Source organism: Lissotriton vulgaris, chromosome 1_1 (assembly GCF_964263255.1).
Source record: "Lissotriton vulgaris chromosome 1_1, aLisVul1.2, whole genome shotgun sequence".
In the NCBI taxonomy this organism is placed as follows: domain Eukaryota; kingdom Metazoa; phylum Chordata; class Amphibia; order Caudata; family Salamandridae; genus Lissotriton; species Lissotriton vulgaris.
In genome coordinates this window covers 390,625,326-390,644,252 of record NC_141685.1, presented here as the reverse complement: position 1 = coordinate 390,644,252, position 18,927 = coordinate 390,625,326, and the positions used below count along the sequence as shown (strand labels likewise).

Genomic DNA, 18,927 nt, shown 5'->3' with positions numbered 1-18,927 from the left:
CACTTGGGATACGAAATCTGGGAAGTGCTGCCCATGCCGAGATACGGACCGGCCGACGTATGCCGCCAGGGTTTTACCGCGCATTCACAGTGTAGCGCGAGGGCGAGCTGGAGACGTATTTTATCTGCGGTTCCTTTGTCCGGAGCTGCCGTAGTGTTGTTTGGCTCCCATCGTTGCTCTGCCTGACATCGGTGAGCCCCCCCTCCTCTCTGCCTACTTTACCAGGCTGCCGCGGTTCCCTGCCTATACCGCTGACCGAGGGTGACCCTGGAGACTCCGGAGGATACTATTGCTAATCGGTCGTGCCCTGCGACCTCCCTTCCCCCCCCCAGCTTTTACAGTGGATCGTGGGCAAGATGGCGATGCCTGCTTACTTGCTACGTGGGGAAGACTGCACACCCTCACCCTGGAACTGCGAGCTTACTTTCAAGCAGAGGGCCGGATCTCACTCATCCTCCTGGGATTCGGAACTAAGGAGACCGCCGCCTGAATGGACTTACAGAGATGTTTTCACTTCTTTGGGGGAACTACGATCAGAGATGGCACACAACTACTGTAAACTGGGTGAGAAGGTTGATGCATGTGTCCTTGCTCTGGGTCGGGAGCAGGGGGTCTGTCCCCGACAAAGTTTGGATTTGCCCTCGCTACTGACTATCTGTGAAACAATGTCTCCGAGTGCTTATGGCGAGATTAGTGCAGCTATTGCCGACACTTGTAGCGACTCACGGCCACCCATCAGGTCTGTTGATGCAACTTTGTTTCCCCTTCGTTCCGAGACTGACTATCTGCCTCATTCAACATCTCCGCTGCTTTGGACACTGGAAGCATGTTCTCTCGCCCCCTCGCCTGCTCCTTCCTTGGGGACTTCGATCTCCCTGCTATGGAACTTTTGCCACCTGAAAGTATCGAAAGGGCTTCTAACCGAGGGAAACATACTTCTCGAGGGCAGACGACGTTCATTCTGTGCTCACGCACCTCCCCCTTCCTCAGTGCGGCCATATTGTCTCTTTGTCTTGGACTGTGCTGGACTCTCATGGAGGGAGGGCAAAGGGATACGTCCAAGATCGGGCCAGGGCTAGGTGATTTCTTTAGTGGATTGACACGCTGGCGGGTGGGGACCGGGTAGGGATTGATTTCGGTCTGTTTCGTTTGCATATCTCGAAGTGACTCTCCTTAATTGCCAAAACTTTGCCAAATCTATTTGCTGATGTTATTGGGGTGGAGGTTATATATTGGGCCGGCGGTGACCGAGAGTATGTGAACTTGGCCCTCCTCCCGGCCTCTTCTTTTTGTGGGAGTTATAGAATAGAATACTCTTTTCTTACTCCCTATATCACAGGTTTATATTTATTCCTTTTCTTTTTCTTTCTTTCTTCCTTGCTTTTCTTTTCCTTCTTTCTTCTTGCTATATTTCGGGTTTATGGGGCGACAGACACACTGCTGGGGGGGGTAGGCCGTAGCCTCTGCATGCGTGTAGGGTGGGGGGTTAGAATTTTAGTTTCTAGTTTCAGTTTCTATGGTGCCTTATTTTTTCTCTTCACTTTTGTTTTTCCTTTTTCTTTTGTCTTGGCCCGTGTTTAGGCATACTAGGGGATGGGTGGCGGCGGACATTGGATGGGATGTTAGGACTGATACCCTTGTTGCGTGTACATCTAGCTGCCATACCGCCTGGTGGGGACTTGATTGTTGGGTTGTTAGATTACGTGGTGAACTGTAGCTGATTTCATGTTCCACCTACACGGACTTTGCTCTTTTAGCCTATTATTTTTCTTTCTTGATTGAGAAACCGTACAACTTGCATTTAATAGCTGCTCAGAAAATTTAAAATTAACCTTCATTGATCCTGGGACATGGTATCACGGCGTTTTACAGTGTGACTCTTAAATACTTGCTGATGGTAATAACGTATTACTGTGTCGCCGTATTGCATTCACTGGTGCTTCATGAGTATCTGTGGCCGGCCGGATGGTTGTGGGCCCGTATTTGTTCTTTCCTTGATGCTCAATAAAGGTTTTCAAAAATTAAAAAAAAAAAAAGAAATTGAAGTAAATCATCCCAAGCATAGTCAGCAGAGCTTAGCGTAAGGAACTATGTAGGAGTTTCTAAGTTACTTAGCATATATTTTAGTTATCCATGACGACGGTACCAGTACTCATTACTACAACGCTGACATGCCATGAGATTAATGAGGTGAGATTCCAAAATATTATCTTTCTGCTGTACTTTATGCATAAACTTGTTTGCTGAAACATTTTGCAGATGTAGCCGTGTTTTCAATACATTGTTTTGTGCATAGGAAGTCCAGACAAATCACTCTCAAACAAAAGATGGAACAAATATGGAATACATTGTTGACATCTTGGATTTTCTGCATATAACATTGATGTCTGGTATTCTGATGCAGGAATCTGCACAGGTCGGTCATCCATCATATCGTCCTCTTTTTCGTGTGGGAAGGGTCTGAGGGCATGAACGATCTTCCAAGCTTTTTTTGCATACAGTAATGGGACTTCCCTTTGCTTCTTTCATTTGGAATAACTCTATAGTATTCCCATCACTTCTTTAGAATGAAGTGGATGAATACTGTAATGTTCGTATGTTTCTTCAGTTATGGAAACATCCAGTTTTTCAATTTGTCCAGATGGGAAGTCAGTATCTTCTACAGTTATTTATTGTTTTCCCACATACACATTTTTGTAATATATTTTTTTATAGCAGATAGAACAGAACGTTGCCTTTTTCACTTTTCTAATATCTGCTACTTTTTGCCATATTTTCTTACTCTTAGTAGGAATGCAATTGACAAGAATAACTAAATGTTCACACTGTACATTTTCTAAACCAATTGTCGGTGTTTTAAGTAAATCAAGATTATATTGAATGCTTTCTGTAGTGCTAGCGCTCTTGGTGTCTAGTTGCGAACTGTACTGAGCGGAGAATTGATTGAAGGCACTTCTAAGCACACATAGTGAAGAGAAATTTACATTGAAAGCTGAATTAAAGTTGTGAACTCCGCTGTGTGTAATGTAGATCGAAGGTACTAATTGATACAAATATTAATGAATGCTATTTTGTACAGTTAACAGAATCTGAGGACAGAGTACAATTGTCTCTACGTTAAGAAAGCAAGGGAAGATGCAATGGTGTACTTAATGTACAAGGAAAGCTGAATTGAAGTTGTAAATCCGGCTGTCTGCAGTGTACATTTAATGGTGAACTGTATCATCTGTAATCATGATTGAAATGAAAGATAGATAATATATGGAATGCACTGTCAAAATATGTTTGTTTCAGGGACATAATAGTTCAAATTGTGACCTGTGTTGTTTGTAGTGTAGACTGTCATTCAGTGTTCTTTTGGACTTGTAAGACGAATTTTCTTATTGTACTAAACCTATAACTGATATAAATCAAGTTAATGAAATTCAAGAATAATTGATAACCTTATCCAAGTAAGGTAGCAAATGTGCAAATGTTTAACTGTGTTTGGGTGGGGTAGTAGCTACATCAAAAAGGCTCGATAAAGGGCCTCGAATGTGAATCAGAATATGAAATTGAAGAATAGTTGATAACCACAGGGAAGAAAGACATCAAGTAGGTTTGTGTATGTATGGATGATATCTTGATTGAGTGGAAGATGAATAAGGTGAAAAATAAGAATTGCTGAAGATGTGCAAGCTACCCATTTCCCTGTAGGGAAGTGGGTGTTTTAGTTTTCCAGTCCACTACACCGACGGGGTGTTGGATTCTGCAGTGGGAGCCTGAGAAATGGTTACCATATATAAGGAGGCAAGCTAGTGCAGAAAATACACACACTGTGTGGTAGAAAGGACGCAAGAAAGGACGCAAGTGTGCAAATTACCCACTGCTATTCATGGGTAGTAGTTAACAAAAAGGGAGTGGAGAAGTGTGGCTCACTGGTTAGAGGCGCAGACCTGGAAGCAGAGGTCAGCCCGGGGCAAGGGTTCAATTCCCCGCCTCGGCTGGTCTTGGGCTCAAAAATTCCACGGACTCGACAATTCTCGCTCCGGTGCCTACTCGATTCATGGTTTCACACTCTGCGACTCTGGGCAATAGCTTGCTTAATCTCCACAACGGCCCCTCGCGGTGGGATGCCTGGCTTTCACCTTGTGGATACCCTGCCGGGGTTATCTCACAGGGGAATACCAGGACGGGTTCCCTAAGCAAGCGCTTAGATACCGGGTCGGTGATTTGCGCTATATAAATACATGTACATTTACATTTACATTTACAATGAAGAACCTGTAGTTTGAATTTCAATTTCAAGAAGAATAATTGATAATAATTGATAACTCTAGTGAAGAAAGGCTGCAAATGTGAAAACCTCTACAACAAAAATGTTTAATAAAGGGCCTTGACTTTGAATCAGAATATCAAATTGAATAATAATTGATAATCCCAGTCAAGACAGGCAGCAAGGGTTCACTTTTAGTACAATAAATGCATTAGTAGATAGTGCTCAAAGCTTTATTATTTTTCAATAATAAATGTATTCTATTAATATCTCATACTTTAAGACACATTTCAATGCAACTTCATCACATATGTCATTCAGATCAATTTCCTCCAGTTTCTGATTTAATTTGTACTAAAATATCAACATAATTTAAAAACTTTCAGAAAATCTCCATCAAAGCTTTCGTCTTCAAAATCACAATTCATGTCTGCAGCACTAATTTCTCCTTCTTTACTCTCATTGCCTGTGACAGATACGATTAGTTCTTCAATTATACTCAAAGTAATATCCAAAATCTCCCGAGTATGAGGCTCAATAAAGGGCCTTTAGTTTGGAATTCAATAAGAAACAGAAATTTAATAACCATAGACTATACTGACTCTTTTTTAATATCGTTAGACTTTTAAGCTTTTGTTTACACATGAATGGCAGGAAGTGCGCAAATTACCCACTGCCATTCATGAGTAATAGTTACCATAAGGCTCAATAAAGGTCCTGAACTTTGAATTTGTTTTATAAGAAGGACAATTGACAACCCCAGCCAAGAAAGGCAGCAGGTGGGCAAATTCCCCACTGATTTCGGCTGGGGTAGCACGTACAACAAAAAGGCTCGATAAAGGGCCTTGACGTTCAATCAGGATATGAAATTGAGAAATAATGGATAATCATAGCCAAGAAAGGAAGCAAGTGTGCATCTAAAGCAACAAAGTTCTGTGGAGTGTGTGATGATGTGTGGTGCAAGCAGCACGGATTGGTAAGAAAATCTTTAAAATCCAGTTTTCTAATAAATATTGGTTGTCCATTCACAGAAGTAAGTTGAAGTATATTTTCAAAAAGTATGATGTATTTTTTCTAAATAAGTCATCTCATTCAATTCTATTTAAAAGGGACAGTGTGTCTCACTGTGACACAAAAGTGTTAACTCTTGTTTGTGATTATTTGTGGTGCGCTGAGTAAGTAGTATCTTTGGTGGTGAGCTTGTATGTTCCCTGTGCAGTCTGGATTGAAGGCAGTTGTTAACAGACATAGATGAATGTTTTTTGTCACTTATTTAAACAAAATGTGAAACACAAATAGTAGAATTTTGTCTGCATTAAATGAAGGCTGAATTTCCTAGTGTTCAAAGTTTAAGAAAATGTGAGGATATTGTGCAATGGTCTGTGCTTTAAGTAAATCAAGATTGTATTGAATGTTTTCTGTAGTGTTGGCGCTCTAGGTATCTAGTTGTGAACTCTACTGAGCGCAGAATTGATTGAAGGCAGTTCTCAGCACACATAGTGAAGAGAAATGTACATGGAAAAGTTAATTGAAGTTGTGAACCCTGCTGTCTGTAATGTAGATCGAAGGTACTAATCGATAGAAACATTGATGAATGGTATTTTGTACAGTTAACAGAATCCTAGGACAGAGTAGAAATATATCTGCGTTAAGGAAAACAATGTTGAATGTAATGTTGTTCTTAATGTAGAAGGAAAGCTACATGGAAGGTCTGAATGCAGCTGTCCGCAGTGTAGATTGAAGGCAGTTGTTGACACAAAGATCGATGAATGCTATTTTGTACAGTTAACAGAATGTGAGGACACAGTATAATTGTCTATGCCTTAAGGAAAGGAAGGCCGAATGCAATGTTGTCCTTTATATTTGAAGTTGTGAACCCAGCTGTATGGAGTGTAGTTTGAAGGTAGTTGTTGACAGAAAGATCTGTAAATGCAAGTTGTACAAGTTAAGAGTATCTGTGAATGCAGTATAATTGTGTCTGTCTTAAGGAAAATAAAGCTCAATACAATGGTGTCTTTAATGTAGAAGGAGAGCTGAATTGAAGTTGTGAACCCGGCTGTCCGCAGTGTAGATTGAAGGCAGTTGTTGAGACAAAGATCGAAGAATGCTATTTAGTCACAGATAACAGAATCTAAGGACACAGTATAATTGTCTCTGCCTTAAGGAAAGCAAGGAAGAATACAATGCTGTCCTCAATGTAGAAGGAAAGCTGAATTCAAGTTGTGAACCCAGCTGTCCGCAGTGTAGATTGAAGGTAGTTGTTGACAGAAAGATCTGTCAAGGCAAGTTGGACAAGTTTACAGTATCTGTGGACGCAGTATAATTGTGTCTGTCTTAAGGAAAGTAAAGCTCAATACAATGGTGTACTTAATGTAGAAGGAAAGCTGAATTCAAGTTGTGAACCCAGCTGTCTGCAGTGTAGATTAAAGGCAGTTGTTCACACAAAGATCGATGAAAGGTATTTTGTCACTGTTTGCATAACCTGAGGACACAGTATAATTGTCTCTGCCTTAAGGAAAGAAACGCTGAATACAATGCTGTCCTTAATGTAGAAGGAAAGCTGAATTTAAGTTGTGAAACCAGCTGTCCTCAGTGTAGATTGAAGGTAGTCGTTGACAGAAAGATCTGTCAAGGCAAGTTCAGAAAGTTAACAGTATCTGTGGACGCAGAATAATTGTGTCTGTCTTAAGGAAAGTAAAGCTCAATACAATGGTGTCCTTAATGTAGAAGGAAAGCTGAATTCAAGTTATTAACCTAGCTGTCTGCAGTGTAGATTGAATGCAGTTGTTGACACAAAGGTCGATGAAAGCTATTTTGTCACTGTTTGCATAACCTGAGGACACAGTATAATTGTCTCTGCCTTAAGGAAAGAAACGCTGAATACAATGCTGTCCTTAATGTAGAAGGAAAGCTGAATTTAAGTTGTGAAACCACTTGTCCACAGTGTAGATTGAAGGTAGTTGTTGACAGAAAGATCTGTCAAGGCAAGTTCTGAAAGTTAACAGTATCTGTGGATGCAGTATAATTGTGTCTGCCTTAAGGAAAGTAAAATACAATGGTATCTTTAATGTAGAAGGAAAGCTGAATTGAAGTTGTGAACCCGGCTGTCCGCAGTGTAGATTGAAGGCAGTTTTTGAGACAAAGATAGAAGAATGCTATTTAGTCACAGATAACAGAATCTAAGGACACAGTATAATTGTCTCTGCCTTAAGGAAAGCAAGCAAGAATGCAATGCTGTTCTCAATCTAGAAGGAAAGCTGAATTGAAGTTGTGAACCCAGCTGTCCACAGTGTAGATTGAAGGTAGTTGTTGACAGAAAGATCGGTCAATGCAAGTTATGAAAGTTAACAGTATCTGTGTATGCAGTATAATTGTGCTTGTTTTAAGGAAAGTAAAGCTCAATACAATGGTGTCTTTAATGTAGAAGGAAAGCTGAATTGAAGTTGTGAACTGAGCTGTCCGTGGTGTAGATTGAAAGCTCTTGTGAGCAGTTATAGATAAATACTATTTGTGACATTCTTTTACAAAATCAGAAGACATAAAATCCATTAGTCTTTACCTTAAATAAAGCGAGGCTGAATTCAACGTTTTCTGTAGTAGTGGAGCTCTAGGTATGAAGTTTTAATTTTTACTGACCGCAGAATATATTGAAGGTTGTTGTAAGGACAGATATTGAAAATAATTTTAGTTCTAAAGCTGAGTTGAAGTTGTGAACCCTTCTGTCCGCAGTGTAGATTGAAGGCAGTTGTTGACACAAAGGTCGATGAATGCCATTTCATCACAGATAATAGAAGCTCAGGTTACAGTATAATTGTCTCTGCCTTAAGGAAAGGAAGCAAGAATACAATGCTGTCTTCAATGTAGAAGGAAAGCTGAAGTGAAGTTGTGAACCCTGGTGTCTGCAATGTATATTGAAGGTGCTACTCGACACAAACATTGATGAATGTTATTTTGTACAGGTAACAGAATCTAAGGACATAGTACAATTGTCTGTGCCTTAACCCCATGGCTGCTAGGCGTTTTCCCGTCCTGCGCTGGGTTTTATTATTCTTCATTGTTTTATGACGAGCTGGCCTTGTCATCCGCGCACGGCAGGTAAGCGCCATGACGAGCCCAGCTCGTCATTAGCCTCGAAGGGGTTAAATAAATTGAGACTAATATGTCATACTCTGTTTTAAGACTTTGCAGCATTCTTAAATGCACAAAGGCAAGCATTAAGTTTGATACCATGCTTATGTCATCAATAATGAGAAGTTTCATTTTCTTCAAGAGTCTTCACAACAAGCGTCTCCAGATATATTGTGGTATTGTAATTTGCTGTTATGCTCCATAGGTAGTATAAGTAAATGATGTAATGTAGCATTGGTAATGTTAACATTTAGTTATATTTTTAATATAAGGAAGTTATTACAAATATGCAATAAGGAAATGATGCTGAATATGGAAATATTCTACAAGAAATAAGAATTGGAGAAATGACTGAACATGTCAAAGAAGTTTTACAGAGACGATTAGTTTGAAATTTGTTTCCAAAAGAAAAAATTGTTGCTAAGCTTGTAGGTACTTTTAAAATAATTGACAACCCCAATGAAGAAAAGCAGCAAGTGTGAAAATATTGTACTTTGTTTGGCGGGGGTATTAGCTACAATAAAAAGATTTGATAAAGGTCTTTGACTTTGAATCAGAAAATGAAATTGAACAATAAATGATAACCCCTAGCCAAGAAAGGCAGTTAGTGTACAAATTTTCACTGCCTTCGGCCGGAGTTGTAGGTACACAAAAAGTGTTAAAGGGCACGAGTTTGTTTCAGAATATGAAATTCACGAACAATTGATAACCCCTAGCCAAAAAAGGCCGTTAGTGTGTAAATTTTCAGTCCCTTCGGCTAGAGTCATAAGTACAACAAAAAGCCTCAATAAAGGGCCGTGAGTTTGTACCAGAATATGAAATTTACAAACAATTGATAACCCCAGCCAAGAAAGGCACTAAGTGTGCAATTTTTTACTGCCTTCGGCTAGGATACTTGTTACAACAAAAAGGCTTGATAAAAGGATTGTACTTTGAATACGAATATGAAATAGAATAGTTCATAACCATAGTCAAGGAAGGCAGCAAGTAGGTGTGTGTATGTGTAGATAATGTGCTGATTGAGTGAAACATGAATATGTAAAAACTAAGAAAGTCTGTAAGTGTGCAAATTAGCCACTGCTATTCATGGGTAGTAGTTGGCAAGAAGGCTCAGTAAAGGGCCTGCACTTTGAACTAGAATAACAAAGAGAAGATTTGATAACCATAGACTATACTGGCTCTTTTTTAATATTGGTAGACTTTTGTTAAGCTTTTTTTCATACATGAACGGCAGGAAGTATGCAAATTACCCACTACCATTCACGAGTAATAGTTACCAAGAAGGCTCAACAAAGGGCCTGCACTTTGAATTTGTATTACAGGAAGGATATGTGATAACCCCAGCCAAGAAAGGCAGCAAGAGTTCAAATTTCCTACTGCCTTCGGCCGGGGTAGTTGATAGAATAAAAAGGGCTTGATAAAGGGACTGCAGTTTGAATAGGAATATGAAATTGAACAATAGTTCATAGCCCCTGCGAAGAAATGCAGTAAGTGCGCAAATTTCCCACTTCCTTCTGGCAGTGCAGTATCTACATGAAAAAAGGTCGATAAAGGGCCCGCACTTTGAATACAGATATGAAATAGAAGAATAGTTGATAACCAAAGCCAAGAAAGGCAGCAAGTAGGTGTGTGTACGTGTAGATGATTTGTTTATTGAGTGGTAGATGAATAATGTAAACAAATATGAAAGGCTGAATGTGTCCAAATTACCCGCTGCCATTCACAGGTAGTAGTTAGCAAGAAGGCTCAATAGAGGGCCTGTACTTTGAATTTCAATAAGAAACAGAAGATTTGATAACCATAGACTATACTGGCTCTTTTTTAATATTGTTAGACTTTTAATCTTTTGTTTATACATGAATGGGAGGAAGTCCTCAAATTACCCACTGCCATTCACGAGTAATCGTTACCAAGAAGGCTCAATATAGGGCCTGGTCTTTGAATTTGTATCACAAGAAGGATAATTGATAATCCCAGCTAAGAAAGGCAGCAAGTGTGCAAATTTCCCACTGCTTTCGCCTGGGGTAGTAGGTAGAACAAAAAGGCTCGATAAAGGGTCACGAGTTTGAATCAGAATATGAAATTCAAGAGTAATTGATAACCCCAGGCAAGAAAGGCAGCAAGTATGCACATTTTCAACTGCCTTCGGACGGGGTCGTTTTAGTACAAAAAATCTTGATAAATGTCTAATAACTAATGTTGAGGACAGCGCTGCTGCTGTTTCTTGTTTTTGATGAGGTTGATATAGTGTTTGCATAACACAAAAGGTCATCACAATAAATGCTTAGAAATTTAAGTTTACAAAACTCAAGATCAATATGCGAATATGGACTGTTTGCTAAAGATGGTGTTGCAGCTGTTGATGTGCTTGGTGTAGCAGCAAGTGGTTGTCCTGTAATCTCTGTGTTGCAGCTCAAGCAAAGTTTTTGGGGTGCAAGTAGTTTATGTGTTTTGCACTATATTTGATGTGCCAAAGGAGTATTTTTTGGATTGATCACACCTTCAAAGAGTTGTTTGGCAAATTTTAAAGGTTACTATTGGTTGGTGTGTTTCAGTTAGTATGTGTTTGGACTTTGCTTGAATGTTTAAGGGACGCATTAGGGATTCCATAATAGAGAAATACTTTGTACTTAGTGACATCCAATTCTATTTTAAGAAGAACGGTTGAATTCTACATCCACCTCTAGGACTAGTGGGAAGGTAGTATTTCAAAGTGTTTGACAGGTTACACTACATGTTTCTATGTAGCTAAAGAAAAGTTAGCTTGGTTGAGTATGGGCATGCTCTCACACAAAACTCAGCACTCAGCATTCAGGACTGTAAAGGCTTACCTTACAAAAGAGAAAAAAAGTATGATTGTTTTACATTAGAGATACACAGACCTGAAAGACTATGCATGTAAATTCATTAAATCTTTTTTGAAGGTTTGGAAGAAAGCAGTGAAAGGGTGTTTAAAAGCAATACTGTCCAGCATAAAAAGTGCATAAGTATTTAGACACTCCTGCAGTCTTGTCTTGTGTCCAATTATCTTAAAAAGTAATGTTGAGACATACTTTTTTTCACATGTTACGATTTCCACAATGCGTTTAGAGTTGGAGCAGACTTCGTCTAACATTCCTACTTAATTTTCTTTTTGAAATGGAGTAATTTTTTTGTTTATCTGTTGAAATATAAATTTAAATCTACCTCTTTGAAGGTGAAAACGCAACACCGCTCCTCTACACAATATTGTTGTCTAAAAAGTAGTGGTAATTCCACTATCACCCAGATAGATATCTGACAATAGAATTAATTATATTTTTATACCACTATTCCATAGTCCTAATCCAAAAGGTGTGTTTAGACTCAACAAAAGAATTCATTTTTTACATATAGAGACAGAAAAAGACAAGTATGATTTACATTTGATTTTGTTATTTGAAGGTGGTCATCTGCTGCATTCTAAACATTGGGCCTGTTGAGAAGAAAGTGAAAAGTATGTTGTAATTAATATTGCATTGTTTAAAGGTGAATAGCTTTTTGAAATAAAAACGTTATATGTATTTACATGGTAAACATAGTTCCAGGGTCAGAATGGCCTTTTGAGTCTGTGAAAACCCACTAACTTCCATGTTTTATGCGTTTTAAGAACTCTTCTCTAATCTTTTGTTATAGTGAAGAATGCTGGAAATTTCTTCCCGACAATGGCAGACATCAACCTTCTTTCTGAGTTGGGAAAAAAGGTGTTGGAGGAAAAGTGAATTTGTAAACATACAGATTTTCTCATGAGCAAATCTACACATGCAAATTGACTCATGCTAAAATGTAGTTCACAAATATTTTCTAGGAGTACTATTTCTTGTCCTACTCGTGTACATTTTTGGGAATTCACAAAAGCTGGATAGCTGCACTTAATGCTAGGACAGATTCCATGTGTGCACTTTTGAGCCTTTCTTGAATAATTGGGTCCCTAATTTGATCTGGCATTAATAGTGACCTTTTGCTTTCATTACATCTACCAACCTACGACAGACTCAGGACCTACTGGCCTTCAGAAGACTCCTCAAGACCTGGCTCTTTGACCAGTAGCGCCCCCCCTTCCCCTCCCCTAGCGCCTTGAGACCCTCACGGGTATGTAGCGCGCTCTATAAATGTAATGATTGATTGATTGATTGATCTCTCTCTTTCTCTCTCTCTGTTCCCTCCACTCTCATCCACTCTGCTCTCTCTCCTATCTCTCACTCTCTCTCTGTCTTTGTATTGGATGGCTTCACTGTGCGTCACAGCATTATGCTGTTTCACAAGGAGTATATCAGCACACAAAGTAGTTTTGTTCAGTGCCAGTAACTACTGTGGAAGTTTGTGCTTTTTAAAACCAAAAATATGTTTTGCTTTTGCCAAAGTTTGTTATAATAGTGAGAGGGCAGCAGATTACATGGCAATTACGTTTTACAAACACGATGCCAAAACGAGTCACACAATGACAAAAGTAAAAAGGTGGCCATCAATTTCAGACCTAATGGGTTTGCCAATGGTTGTTGAATTTTGTTTCCCATAATCTCATTGAAAGTAGTTACAGAGATTTTCCATAATGAATATTTTTGGGAAATACTAGCATGGATGAACACGTTATTAAATGATGCTTCAAAAAAATGGTAACAGAAATGTTATAGTAGTTTAGCAAAATGTTTTTTTTCCTGCTTTCTCTTTTTTATGAACATTTTATTTTGAAAGCAAAGAATTATCACACTTGCTTTTAAGCTTCTGCAGGTATTTGCATCAAATCGCAGAGTATTTTGGGAGCAGTATACATAGCCTCATAGTGCTAAACTTTGGAAGTGTGTGTACACTTTTTTTACTACAGAAATTGTTAGTAGTGCAGTCTGAGTTTACAACATTTATTTGGAAGAGTCACTCTAACGATTATTAATGACTGCATCAATGTTGTACAAGTTTGAAGGTCTTTAACATATGGACAGAAATATTAACTCGGCAGTAGACATTTATGATAAATATACGTGGGTCAGGCGTGTTTCAGAGCTGTATGCTTTTGTATACTGGAGCCACTGACAGTTGTGCACTCAGTGGTTACAACAACGCCCGAGTAATAAATGCATTCAATTAATGAACCATAAATACAGGTTTGAACAGTATTAACATATGGGCAAACATATTACGTTAACTACAGAAAGTGCCCTTCTCTAACCCATTATGTGGTACTGCTAACTGTCAGCCATAGGGTTTGTGCTGGTGAGAGTTGGGCCTACTTGTGTCAAGGACACAATATACATGAAAACTTGTTGCCCTTGACCTCAAACAATATGTGCTGTGCATTGGGCTATAGGAATTACACATCCTTGACGGTGCATAGTCAGCTTTCAAATATAGTGCACGCAAGTCAGAAAAGATTCTTACCATAAAGTTTTCTGTATAAGTTGCTGAAGCTTTTTGGTTGCAGACACCACAATATTTTTCAATAGACTGTAAATGTAGAAATGATGTATATTAAGGAATCATAATAGCAATGCTAACCATTGAAAAGGTAGTTTGCAAAGTAAATGTTATCCTACGAGTATTTTAAAGAAGTTGCATCAAGCAAAAAAACGGTGGCAAACGGGCAGATTCTCAGAATCTATCCATTTGTGACCGTTAATTTTACATTTGGGATGCATCATCCCAAATGCAAAAATCGCAATTAAGGAATCTCTAAATTGAGATTCCTTGAATTGCGATTGCATTTAAGCAGCCACGGCTCGTGCAGGGCGTTACGCCGTGCGGTGACATCAGGCAGAGGAGGGGCAGGGTGGGGGTTGTAAAATGCGGGATATGGACGATGTAAGGTAAGTACCGAAAAAAAAAAAAATTTAATTTCGTTACCCGCGCTGCATCGCCAAATGTGATGCAGCGCGGGCAAAGAAATTAGTTTTATTTATTCTTATCGGTACTTACCTGACATTGTCCATATCCCGCATTTTACAACCCCCCACCCTGCCCCTCCTCTGCCTGACGTCATCGCCCAGCGTAACGTCCTGCACGAGCCATGGCTGCTGACATCACCGCCCGGCGTAACGTCCTGCACGAGCCATGGCTGCCAATCGCCCGGCGTAATGCCCTGCACGAGCCATGGCTGCTGACGTCACCGCCCGGCACAACGTCCTGCACGAGCCGTGACTGCCAATTACATTTGTTTAGACTTACAAGTATTCAAAAACGAATACAGGCTTGGGAGTGTCACATGACGCAGTAATAAATATTAAAACTAATGGGAGAATTAGGAGGGAGCAAATATGATGAACCAGAAAGCATATATTCCAGAAAAATAAAGCAAAGCAGAGCTGGGAGGGCCACGTGATGGATAGAAGGAAACATTCGCGCAATAGCTCACTGTCCACAACTTCTTGGTTAGCAAGAAAGGCCACTTTATTAAGACAGGTGCAAATTAACTTCTAATCAAACATCTTGCAATTCCTTATTTAATAAACCGAAAATTCCTTCAACTTATCTTAGCATCCTTATAAAAGATGAAACCCCCACGAAGTTAACCCAAACAAACCCAGGATCATCTGACTCTTGTTGATACCCCCCTCCTTTCCTTTAACTGCCCTTTGAGGGTGCACCAACCCGGTCTAGGCTGCCCACCCCCCAGAAAAAGCCCCTACCAACTAAAATTGCACCTAGACCTGTCTTGGCGTGGCAACCAGGAATAAACAGCTTTGGCAGTACCCAAAGCACAATAAAACAACAAACAAATAGGACCTGAAAGAGCAAGAGGGTGGATGGGGCAAAAACAACCTTTGCTACCCGCCTCCCCGGCACAGTTCCTTTTCCCGCCCTTTCTACCCCTATTTATCCCTTTTCCCTTCCGCTCTAACTAGCTAATCACCGCCCCTTGCACCGTTGGCCAGTTCCCTTGCGCGAACCAACCCGGGGGAGAGAGCGGCTCACGCACGGCTCCCCCTGGGTCCTCCCTTATACTATGTACATAGAAAATCATTGAGGGGTAGGAGGGGCACGTGATGCTGAAAAGAATACCATCATGAACATAAAATAAAAAGAACACATTTTAAAGCAAGTGACACACTTCAAAAATAGGATACAGAAATCCATGGAAGCTCAATTTATAAAAAAAGGCGTAGGAGTGCTCCGTAATACAGAAGGAAATATTAGGATCAACAAAGGAAAATCAATAAGAATAGAGGCCTGGGACCAGGGCCAAACTGGTAACCAAAACCGGCCCTGGCAAAGTGTTCGGCCCTCCCCCCCCTCCCCTTCCCCCCCCCCCCGGGAGGAAGGGAGTTGGGGGTGTGACCGAGCTCTTTGGCGGGGCCAGTTTTTGGCCAATTTTGTTACAGGGCTGATTTTGCAGCTATGCACGTGGTGTAGTACAGAAATACGACACAGAAATGTATGGAAGCATAATTTATAAAATTAGAGGTGTATAGGACCTTGTGACGCAGATAGAAACTGTTATACTATGTGCATACAATTCTAAACCATTAAGGGGTAGGAGAGCCATATGATAGAGAAAAAAACAGCATTATGCATATACAATTTACAGCGGAGTCTGATGTTGTGACGGTTTCTCTTACCTTTGCTTCTGTCGTCTTTTGTCGTGTCTTCAAAGGCTGCGGTTTCGCTGGGTCTGGGGTGTTTTGGGTACGGGCGCCGCCGCCTCCGCACCTATGGTATTGTGGCTGGGCGGCAGCAGTAGTGATACCACGTCGAGTGTCAGGAGTCCTCCTCCGCTCGAGCTGTGAGTTTGTAGTGAAATCGATTGTTGGACCCGGCCTCGTGGCGTGCCCCTCGCTGACCTCCATAGACCCAGAACGACGGACAGAACTGATTTCCATCCACCCAGAACTATACCCGAGACTCCTACGTCGGACCTGAACCGACCTCCAGACCGCGTGCCTGCACCCATGCACGTGACCAGCAGACTCCATGTTTTGCCACCCCGGCCAGCCGGCCGCCTTCTTCCCTTTCGGAAGCCTCTACCCGCTCCCGGCTGCAGCTGGGCGTGCGCGTCCGGCGCGCCCCAACCCACCCATGGGGTGAACGACTCTCCAAGCACCCAAAACCAAGGCTCCCATCACACCTCCGGGCCCCCTCCAGAAGAACTGGTTGCCCTCACACCTCCGAACCATCCCTGGGGGCTGGTTTCGATCGCACCTTTGGCTTCCTACTGAGTTGGCTCCAGGCCTTGATGAGCGTCTGGGATTCCCTGGACGCATGGTCCAAAAGCATCAAAGACCCAGCCGCCCGACAATCAGGCGCCTGGCCCTCGGACCTCCGGCCTCCTGCCTCTGAGGGTCCGGACATCAAAGAACTCCTGGACTATAAGGCAGCCTGCCTTCCATCTAGCCGGCAGTTGTATCCTGGACAAGAAAGCCCTGCTGATCTGATCGCGGCTGACCTTAAGGAGAACAGACTCTGACCCACCGAGCCCTGCTGACGTCGTCGCGGCTCATCCCCGAAGTTGCGGAACTGAACTACCGAGCCCTGCTGACGCTGTCACGGCTCCCTCTCGAAGAGTAAGAACTGACCCATCGGAGCCCTGCTGACCTCGTCGCGGCCCACTCTTGAGAAACGAGAGACTCTTACTACCATCCTGAGCCCTGCCGACGCTGTCGCGGCTCCACTTGCCTACGGGTATCACGGAATACTCCGGATCAAGCCCTGCTGACCTCGTCGCGGCTTAAAGAACCATCTGGTCCGGCTGGACCATCGACGCTACCCTCAAGACAATCTTGAATTGAAGTGAGTAGGACAGCGAATACCCTCGCCGGCTCCCGTACCCCCCAGTTCGAGGATTGAGAACTGTGCGCAGGGTACGTGGTGTGCCTGACGGCCCTCTAAGACTGTCCCGCTTCCCCGTTCCCTGGTTACGAGACTTTCGCGATCCCTCGATCGCTGTGTATTGCTGCTTACTTTTCTTTTACCTTGATAAAATGCATACTTGATAAAGATTCCCGGTGTGGTGTCCGTTCGTAAGTGTGGTGTGTCGACAGTGGGTACGATCAGTCCTCCCCGGCGAGGACTCCCCCTCGATAAGACTCGGCAGGAATTGTGGGAGAGGAGGGTCTCGGGTAGTTAAGGGAACAACTTTGACCCCGGGGGTCTCCGCCTTCCAACATTGGTGGCAGCGACGCGATACGAACCTACGTCTGAAGATCGTACCACTGACACACTACCTGAACCCACACGCAGCAAACGCACGAGAAAGGAAGAGCAATAATGTCGTCCACAGAATCCGGTGAGAAGACGACATTCGATAAAGACCTATTGGAAGACTACACCCATAGAGAGCTAAAGCAGTTCTGCAGAGAGCTAAGTATCCCGAGTACCGGACTAAGTACTAAGGAAGATTTCCAGAAAGCGCTAACCGCTTGGGTAGAGTCCGGAGCACCTCTTCCCCCGACCGAAGACGAGGGAGGGAGGCCCCAGACCGAACCCGGTACCCCGGCCGGTGAGAGAATCCAGCCACCGTCCCGGAGCCCAGCAACCAGGAGAGCTCGATCATTGGAAGAGATGGTCAACCGAGAACGTGACCGAAGCCATGAGCTCGAACCGGCACGCCTCAAATTGGAGGGCGAACTCCAACTTGCAGAGAAGAAATTGGCCGTCGAACAATTGCGGCTCCAGGGAGAGCTGGAAGAAAAGAAGCTCCAGAGGGAGCATGAAGGCCGGAAGCTCCAGCTCGAGCACGAGCACGCACGCACCCTCAAGGAACTCGAATTGAAAGCCAGAGCAGAGACACCCGGACCCCTGGGACTCGGAGAGCAGGTGGTCCCCCACGAAACAAAGGTGCACATCCCCAAAGACGTCGTGAAGGAGTTCTACAAAGGGGACCACATCCAGCAATAGTTCAAAGCCTACGAGATTGCCATGTCTGCCCACCGGGTCCCCGAGAAGGACTGGGGGGCCGGCCTGTGCAGCCGCTTCCTCAGCGAAGGAAGAGACACCCTGCTGGACCTACCGACCTCACACATGAATGCCTACCCTCACATGAAAGACGCTCTCTTATTCCGCTACGGCCTAACGCCAGAAATGTATCGCCAGCGGTTTAGGGAGTGCAAGAAGATTCCGGGCACCACATGGGTGGACTATGTGAACTACTACACCCGGGCCCTAGATGGGTGGATCAAGGGCAGCAATGTAACCACCTTCGAAGGCCTAGTCGACCTCATCGCTTACGAGCACCTGTCCGCCAATTGCTTTGTGGAACTAAAACAGCATCTCCTGGACAGTAAGCTCGCCAATCCACGGAAACTGGCTGTTGAAGCTGATCGCTGGGTGGCCACCCGAGTCCAGAAGGGGCCCGGGGGAGACCCCCCACGGAACGACCAAGGATCTTCCCGCCAGCGGGGTGGGGGAGGTCGAGGCAAACAACAAGGATCCAAGTCAGGGCCCCAGCGTAGTCCCCCCAGAAACCAGGCCCCACGCTCGCCTCCAGCGACGAGAGCCGCCCCGAGCGCAGGACCCCCGGGGCTCTGCCCCAGCTCCACATGCTACAAGTGTCAGCAACCCGGGCACTATGCCGGTGATCCCCTATGTCCCATGACCCA

The 18,927-nt window shown here is 42.8% G+C and overlaps 1 protein-coding gene across 2 annotated transcripts in view; it reads right to left on the bottom strand.

The window, feature by feature from the left end:
• PODN (podocan) overlaps positions 1-18,927 on the bottom strand; it is a 429,517-nt gene that overhangs the window by 397,256 nt on the left and 13,334 nt on the right. The window contains exon 1 of one of the 2 annotated variants that reach the window (XM_086952454.1): positions 13,778-13,834. The exons of the other annotated variant lie outside the window; for it this stretch is intronic. The gene's annotated coding sequence lies outside the window, so the exon portion shown is untranslated. Of the gene's footprint in view, positions 1-13,777; positions 13,835-18,927 lie in introns of those variants that run through there. 2 annotated transcript variants of the gene reach the window in all.